Source organism: Chinchilla lanigera, unplaced genomic scaffold, assembly GCF_000276665.1.
Source record: "Chinchilla lanigera isolate Chin_1 unplaced genomic scaffold, ChiLan1.0 scaffold00067, whole genome shotgun sequence".
NCBI classification, from domain to species: Eukaryota; Metazoa; Chordata; class Mammalia; order Rodentia; family Chinchillidae; genus Chinchilla; species Chinchilla lanigera.
In genome coordinates this window covers 10174785-10183532 of record NW_004955468.1, presented here as the reverse complement: position 1 = coordinate 10183532, position 8748 = coordinate 10174785, and positions in this window count along the sequence as shown.

Here is an 8748-nt window from a genome sequence, read left to right as displayed (position 1 = left end):
AGATGATGACGCTGAGTCTGTGTACACTCCAAGGAAGACATTCCCTAGAGTTAAGAAGCACCAGAGAGAGAGACATTCTGAAGATTCTGTGCTCTGTCTTAGGGTAACATTAGAGTTTTTCCTCAGGACCAAGTTTTGCCAGTCTGAATCACACTTCTGTAACTTATGCCAGTGTTGCTTTCACTGTAAATGTCCCTTGCTTGGTTTTAAGCTCAACTCAGTGTACCAATCCATTCACTAGACCATGAAGATGAGGATCAGCAAAGGAGCACTAGACACCTAATTTCTACAAAGGCCAGTGCTCAGCATAACTCTAAGGACATCGCTTGCCACTAGTGATCTATGGTGCTGAAATAGGAACAGAAATTTGAATAGGAACAGAAATTTCACATGCATTTGGTAATCATCTCCCAATCAAGGGTCAAGCCCAAGACACAGGGTAAATTGTGCATCAGTGAAAGTTCTGTGAAGATATAAATGAAAAGGTGAAAATTAATCTGTTTCTTCAGAGCACTCAAGAACAAATACAATAAATATCCTAAAATCCTACCTTACCAGAAAAGATGATATTATCTCAATTGATGCAGAAAAAGTATGAAAAGTGCCCCCAAATTTTGTATAACAATACATTTTAGAATTCACTCAACAGAATAAAGATCACCTATGAAAACCCCACAATTAACATCATAATAAATGAAAGAAAACACAACCCTTAGATTGTAATATCTTGAGCAAGACAAGAATGCCCAATCTCACTACTTCTGTGTTGAGGATTGGAAGGAGTTTCAAAAGCAATCAAACAATAAAAGCAAATACAGTAAAAGACATATAAATCTGAAAAGAAAAGGTAAAATCATTACTGTTTAAAGATGACATGATCATGCAGATAGAAAACCTCAAATATGTTGTACTAATAAATGAATTACATAAAATTATACAATAAAAAATCAAAAATGAGTATTTTGCATACATAATAACCTACACAAACAAGAAATCAAGAATACAATCTTACTTTTTTCATGAAAAATATTTAGGAATATGTTTATCCAAGGATGTGAAAGCTGTGTACACGGAAAACTATGAGCATTGACAAGTTGAATAGGGCAAAAGTAAATGTAATGATATTCCTTGTTCATGGATTAAGATAATTAATTTGGGAGAGAGAAAAGGGTAGATCAAGGTTCAAAATTATCAAAATATGATATGTGCATATATCAAACTGCCAAAATGAAATCCACCAATTGGTCAAACCAATATGCACGTTTAAAAATTTGTGAAAAAAGAAATCATCAAACTTTCATAGTAATCAAATCCTTCTATAGATACAAACCAATATCTACTAAAATTCTAATACATTCCTTAAGAAAATACAAAATATAATTCTAAAATCTGTATGAAACCACAAAAACCTAAAAAATTCAGAACAATTCTGAGGAAAAAATAAAACCACAGCCATCACATTACCTGATTTAAAGTTATAAAGTTATGTTTAATTGGATTACACTATATATATATGTGTGTGTGTGTGTGTATACACATCAAAACATAGATTGACATGGTACCATGAATATGTACAATTTTTTTGTTTTGATATATCATTTAAAATAAATTTATATCATATCAATAAATAAATGAATAAAATAAACCTATTATAATCAAAACTGTGGTACTTGTAGAAAAGTGAATAAGAATGGAGGCAAAAAGATTGACTCAGAAATATATGGTCAACTAATCTTTTAACAAGGATGCCAAGGAGGACACAAAGAAGAAAGTCAATCTCTGCAATAAATGGTGCTGGGAAAATTGGGTTTCATGGGCAAAACTAGAAATTGGATCCATTGACAAAAGTTCTCTATATGGATAAAAGACATACACATAAGACCTATAGCATTAATATTCACAGAAAAAATATAGGAGAAAACTAGTTGCATTTGTCCTGGAAATATTTGTTTGGATGTTGTACCAAAAACATAAGACATTAGATTTAAAATAAATATATTACACTGTAGCAAATTTAAAATTTTCAGCAGAGGAGAGGAAACAATCTATAAAAAGGAAAAACAACCTATGTACTTGAAAACCATATGTCTGTTAGGATATTAATATGCTGGTCCAGGCATATAATTCAGTGACACAGCACCTGCCTGGCAAGCATGAGGCCCTGAGTTCAATTCCTGATACAAAAAAAAAAAGGAATCGCTATGCAAGATATATAAAGTCATACATCTGAACTGCAGAAAAGCCAATAACTGAATTTTAAATGGGAAAAGAATTTGAACAGATTTTTTTTCAAAAAAGACATGGAAATGGCCATGAGGCATAAAAGAATGTTCAAAGTCACTAATCATCTGAGAAATGAAAATTAATAAGCTAATTACACTTCTTTCAGTGATGACAGATCAATTGTTATTAAAAACACAAGAGATTAGTGTTAATCAATGTATGGAAAAATCAAAATCCTATATACTTAGTAGAAATGTACATGCCAACAGCCATTGTAGAATACATTACATAGTTTACTAAGGAAATTATAAATAGAACTACTGCATGACCCAGAAATGGTTTCAAAAGAAATGAAATGTATTTGAGAGAGAGAAAAGGGTAGATCAAGGATCAAAATTATCAAAATATGATATGTGCATGTATCAAACTGCCAAAATGAAATCCACCAATTGGTAAAACCAATATGTATATATAGAAAATACGTTCAATTCCTGATACAAAATATAGGTATGTTTTCAAAGGAAATGAAGTGATCACTCCATGAAGACATCTTCATTTTCATGTTTGTTGTAGTGTTATGACAATAACCAAGATATGGAAGCAAGCAAAGTGTCTATCAACAGACACATGAAATGGATAAAGAAACTGCTGTAAGAGACAGTGTATAGTATTTGACTTTAAGATAAGGAAATCTTCCATCTTTCTATAACATGGATAAACATGGAAAACATTAGGGTAAATGAAATATGCCAGACACAGAAGGAAAACTAGTGCATGATCTCACTTACATGTATGTAAAATCTTTTTAAAAAGTCAAATACACAAAGATAGAGAATAAAAGAGCAGTTAACAAGGAATGTGGGGAGTGGGCAGAGGTATGTGTAGGTTTACAAGGAATCAGATACGCAGGATGGAGAAGTCCAGAAATCTCCTGTACAACAGGAAGACTATAGTTAATAATGCAATCTGGAATTTGGTATACTTGCTAACAGTAGACTGTAGGACTCTTGCCCAAAAAAAATGGAAATTGATATGTTAATTTGATATACTCACCATCTAACTATTTACATGTATATCAAAAAGTGTGTTGTACATATTAAATATAAAATATATAATAAAAATATGCAAACACAAAAATAAATGTAATTATCTATTTTCATTCAGTATACCTACATAATTTTTTCTGGAATATAAAGCCTTTTGGAGAGTTTGAATTTATCAACTGCAAAGCCAATTTTAAACCACATGGTAAGGATGACTGCTTTATAAACATTTAATGGCTAATGTAATATATACATTAAAAAGCAGTATAAAGAACTACTGTGTGCTCACTTTATAGGTTTGAAAAAATTATCAATTTCAAATATATTTCATCAATTATATTTTATTCATAAAATATTTCACAGGTATTTTCAACATCTAAAGATGAGTTTCTGATATGGTGACACAATTATATTACCTAAAAGTTTAATCATTTGCTAACATCATTTAATATCTAAATACTATCAAAATTTCCCAACTGTCTTATTATTTTTATAATTTATTTATTAACCTGACTAAAAATAAGTGCAATAATTTATGTAGCTATCTTATTTAGTTGGTATGTCTCATGACTCTACTTAACATACACTTCCTACTTTCATTCTATGTTTAATCATCAAATATATTGAGTCATTCTTTTTGTAACATTGCCTATAGTCTGAATTTTACTAAATATATTGCCAAGAAATCATTTCACATTGGTTACATGAGAAAGAAAATAACAGTTTCATATTTCAAATGTTTTCCAAGTATTTATGAGAAAAAAATGGCATTTGGACTCTTTTTCTTTCTTTTCTTTTCTCTCTCTTTCTTTCTTTCTTTCTTTCTTTCTTTCTTTCTTTCTTTCTTTCTTTCTTTCTTTCTGTTTCTTTCTTTTGCATTTCTGCAGCTCTCTTTAGTGTCTGCCCTAATTGAAAACAACTACATTTTCGTACTTGTTTCTCTAGCCACCCTGATGATACATCTATGCTCTGAAGAACAACCATCCACTTAGGAAAATAGAAGGAAAATGTTAAATAGCATTATAATGTTGTTATAAGATTGGTGTTGCACTGTGCATGCTTCCAAAGCACATCCAAGGCTTTGGGGTGTCCCAGAGCCAAATCTAATGAATAAACGGCCTCAGGATAAAAAAAGAAGTTTCATGCATTTGTCATTTATTTGTTAAAATATTTCCAAAAACAGACCTCCTTAGGAGCCAGGGATATAACTCGGTGGCATGGCACTTGCCTAGCAAGCACAAGATCATGAGTTCTATTGCTGGTACCAAAAAAAAGAGAGTCCTCCTCCTCAAAAACTATTTCCTTACCTTGAGTTAATTGAAGGATATGGGCTTTATTCTTCCCATTAATGTGTCAGTTCTCCTGAGAATGGTTGACATGACATTCTCCACATGTGACCAATGATTGATTTGCATAATTCTGAACTTGTGAATTCCAAAGTATTTGAATGGTCTGAATCCATGATAGTCATTGTTTTTACTGAGGCAAAGCTGCCTCGTCAGTGGCAGTTGGTCTTTCCCAGGGCAGCTGCTCCCCATGTCCTCCTGACAGGTCTCCTTTCTTGAGCTCCCAGCACCTTCTGATGTGGCAGGTTGTTCCAGGATCCTATGGAAGCTTTGCTTACCCCATTAGACATTATCCATGTTTCCATGCATTTCTTCTCCGTTCAAATGTGATTAAATCTTTTGGAAACTACATTCTAAGTCCTAGGCTGCTATTAGTTTCTTGACCTTTGTAAAGGAAAATCTTTTTAAAATATCTCCCTAGGATAAATATCATTCTGGAGTAATGATGTCAATTTAAGATGAGAACCACTGTAGTTTACTCCTGTATCTTCTACCTATTTGCCTTTTCTCTCAGGTCCCCAGTGAATCGATATAATTTTATATTCTGTCTCATCCCTCAAACACTTACATGAAAGTCTTAGAATAAAACCTACAAACATAGCAACAATGAGAATTGAAAACTGTTCATATTTAGGTTTTGTGCCTATTCTATATTTCCCTAGATATTTAGAGTCAAATTGTTTTCTTTAAATTCATTTCAAATTCTCTATCTCCTTGGTATATGACCAACTTTGTGAGCGGTTGTGCTCAATTTTCATTTTATTTTCAATCTTGAGGAACTGATACTTGTGCTTGTTTCATTTATAATTGTTACAAATGGATTGCATGCAGAAGTACTTTCATAGTGTCAGAAGACAGGAGAGAATCCACTTTACTCAAAATTCAATAATAATACTAAACAAAATTTTCAAAGCAAAACAAATCAGAATCTAGAAATGAAGAAAAGCACACAATGAACTGAAAAGAACTCATTCTCAAATAGACATGTGAGCTTGTGTAAGAATAGGCACTAGAAATTTAACAGGGGGCTCCCCCAATCCCTTCCCTGGCTACATGGTAAAGGTGGCTGTGAACCAGTAGCCTTGCTACCATCAGAAAGGAGGACCAATTAGGAATTCCATGTAAAGTTCCTATGTGTACAGAAGTTGAAGAAAACAATAACCATTAGCAGCAAAAGCCTAAGGGCAATATTATAGCTGCCAGAGACTACACTACTGACTGAGATAGTCAATTGTACAGTATTGACTGAGACAAAGAACAGATCAGGCAAAACTAATAAAGACATCCGTTAAATGATGCAACCATACACTTTGATATACTACCGCTTATTTCTGAAATTTTGCAGAAGACAAAGAAGCCGAGTTACATTCACCTGTACTGCTTACACAGGGGCCTTGCACAAAAGGAAGTACAAACCAGCACACATGGGTAAACTGTTCAAGTGACGAACAGGCTCTCACCTACACAGGATTACTCACCACAAAGTGGAGGCTCTACTAGCTTAAGGTGTTAAGCACAGCTGTAGTGGTCATTCCTATAGCGACCCAGGAGTGGCTCTGAGGAACCCAAAGAGAGACGAGGGGAAGAAGGAGAGGAGGAAAAGGAGGAGCAGAGGGAGTGGGAGAGAGAGGGGAAAAGAGAAGGCTGGGAAGAAATACATAATTTTTTTAAAAAACTGAGCCAACATGATGTTTACACATAAAACTGAGCCAATATGACGTTTACATATATGTTGATTTGAAGACAACAATATGCAATGTATCAACTAATGTAACTGCTCTACTAACCTGTTTGAATGCTTGGTTTCATTGTTTGTTTATCTTTCTACTTTAAAATTAAAAAAAAAACCGAACCAGCATTCTGTGACTGTATACTGTATTGTTGTCAGAACAATTAATTTGAAGTCAACAATGTGCAATATAACAACAATTGTTGAACTCCTACCATCTTGCTTAGTGAAGCTGTGTATCATTTCTAATTTTTATTACTTTTTATTCTCTTTAATTGTTTGATCAATCTTGCATTCTTACATCTGCTAATCTGGGCAACTACATTGAAGTTTACAATATGTAATATAACAGCCATTGTTAATTCCTATCATTTTATTTTGAAATCCTGTATCATTTTTATTATTTTTGTTTTGCTTTGTTTTTGTCTTGGTTATTATCTTTTTTTTTATTTTATTTAAAATAAAAAAGAATTTTCAAAATTACTCCAAGAAGATAACAAAACAAAAAAATAAGTTTAACAAAAGAATAAACAATTTATTTGAAGACTTTAAAGTTCTGCTGAAAGCAGTCACATTAAAAAATAATAGTAATCAATACAAAGATTTCTGTTCAGCACTAAAAAAAGAGGAAAAAGTTACTGGTGTACTAAACATCAAGGATTATATGTAGCCAGAAACTAAATGAGACCAAACAGCCAAATATAAAGAACACCTACAATTTATTTCCATCTTAAGAAAGTCACAGAGAATGCACATTCATCCTTAAAGAGGCATAAAGCAGATCACTAGTTACAAGGTTAAATCTCTGCTAGGTTAAATGACACTGCTCATCTTGGAGAGGACAATCAAGCATGAAAGGTCTTTTATCCAGCAATGAGTCCAGTCATTTTGCACAGATCATAGCCTTGGAACTGAGGCAAAATGACTGAGTTTAATATATGGACATCTAATATCCCAAGCAATTGGTCGAAACACCTCCAAACAATGGGGGCATGGGAAGCTGGGGGTTGGCTGGAAAACCAATCTCTCCCCTTCTTGTGTCTGATTTATTTCCCTTAAGAATATGGCCCTAAGGTCCGCCCATTTAGCTATAAATGTCTCAAATGTATCCTTCTTTATGACTGAGTAATACTCCATTGTATAAAAAATTCCTCAAAAAACCAGGACTAGAGATTCCATTTGACCCAGCCATTCCCCTTCTTGGTATATTCGCAAAAGAATTAAAATCATCATATCACAGTGATATATGCTCACCCACATTTATAGCAACACAGTTTGTAATAGCTAAATTTTGAAAACAACCCAAATGCCCATCAACTGATAAATGGATAAAAAAGATTTTTTATACAATGGAGTACTACTCAGCCATAAAGAAGGATACATTTGAGACATTTATAGCTAAATGGATGGTCCATGAAACCATACTTTTAAGTGAAATAAATCAGACACAAAAAGGGGAAAGTTTGGTTTTCTGACCAACCCTCAGCTTCCCTAGCCCCCTATGTTTGGAGGTGTTCCCGCCAATTGCCTGAAACACTACATGTCCATGTATTAAAACCCAGTCTTTGTGGCACAGTCCTGAGGCTGTAGGAAACCACTGAACTCATTACTGGATAAAAGACCTTTCATGCATGGGAAACCATCAGTCTCATTGCTAGATAAAAGACCTTTCATGTTTGATTGTACTCTCCAAGGTAAGTCGTGATATTTAACCTAGCAGACATTTAACCTTGTAACTAGTGATCTGCTTTATACTTCTTTAAGGTTGAATGTGCATTTTCCGTGATCACCACCATCAAGCTAAAACCTCCCATATCTGTCCCATGTATCACTTCACATATTTGCCTATTTTTAGGTAAGAACATTTAAGATCTACGTACTTGGCAATTTTCAAGTATACAATACAATTCTGTTAACAATGATTGCATTGTTGTACATTTCCAAAACTTCTCTGGAACAGCTGAAATGTGTATATTTTGACCAATACCGTCTCTTCTCTTCCTCTCCCAGCTCCTGAGAAGCACCATTCTACACTCTTTCCATGAATGTGGCTATTCTAAATTTCATATGTAACTGATATCATTCAGTCTTTCTGTGCCTGACAATCTGTATTTCACTTGAATTTTTAAAATTGTTGTATATATATACAAGAGACTACTATTATAATGTTAAAAAGCAGGAATATCTGTTACTTGTGACAACTCAGATATTAACTAAATTTATTGACTGTAATATAACATTGGGATTTGGTTTCTGTGCTGGAAGACTGTATTATTTAGATGAAGCTATCTCACTGAATACAGCTAGTAGTAGATTTAAAACATGACGCTGGGCATGGTGGTGCACACCTGTAATCCCAGAACTCAAGAGGCTGAAGCAGGAGGGTCATTGCAAGGTCAAGACCAGC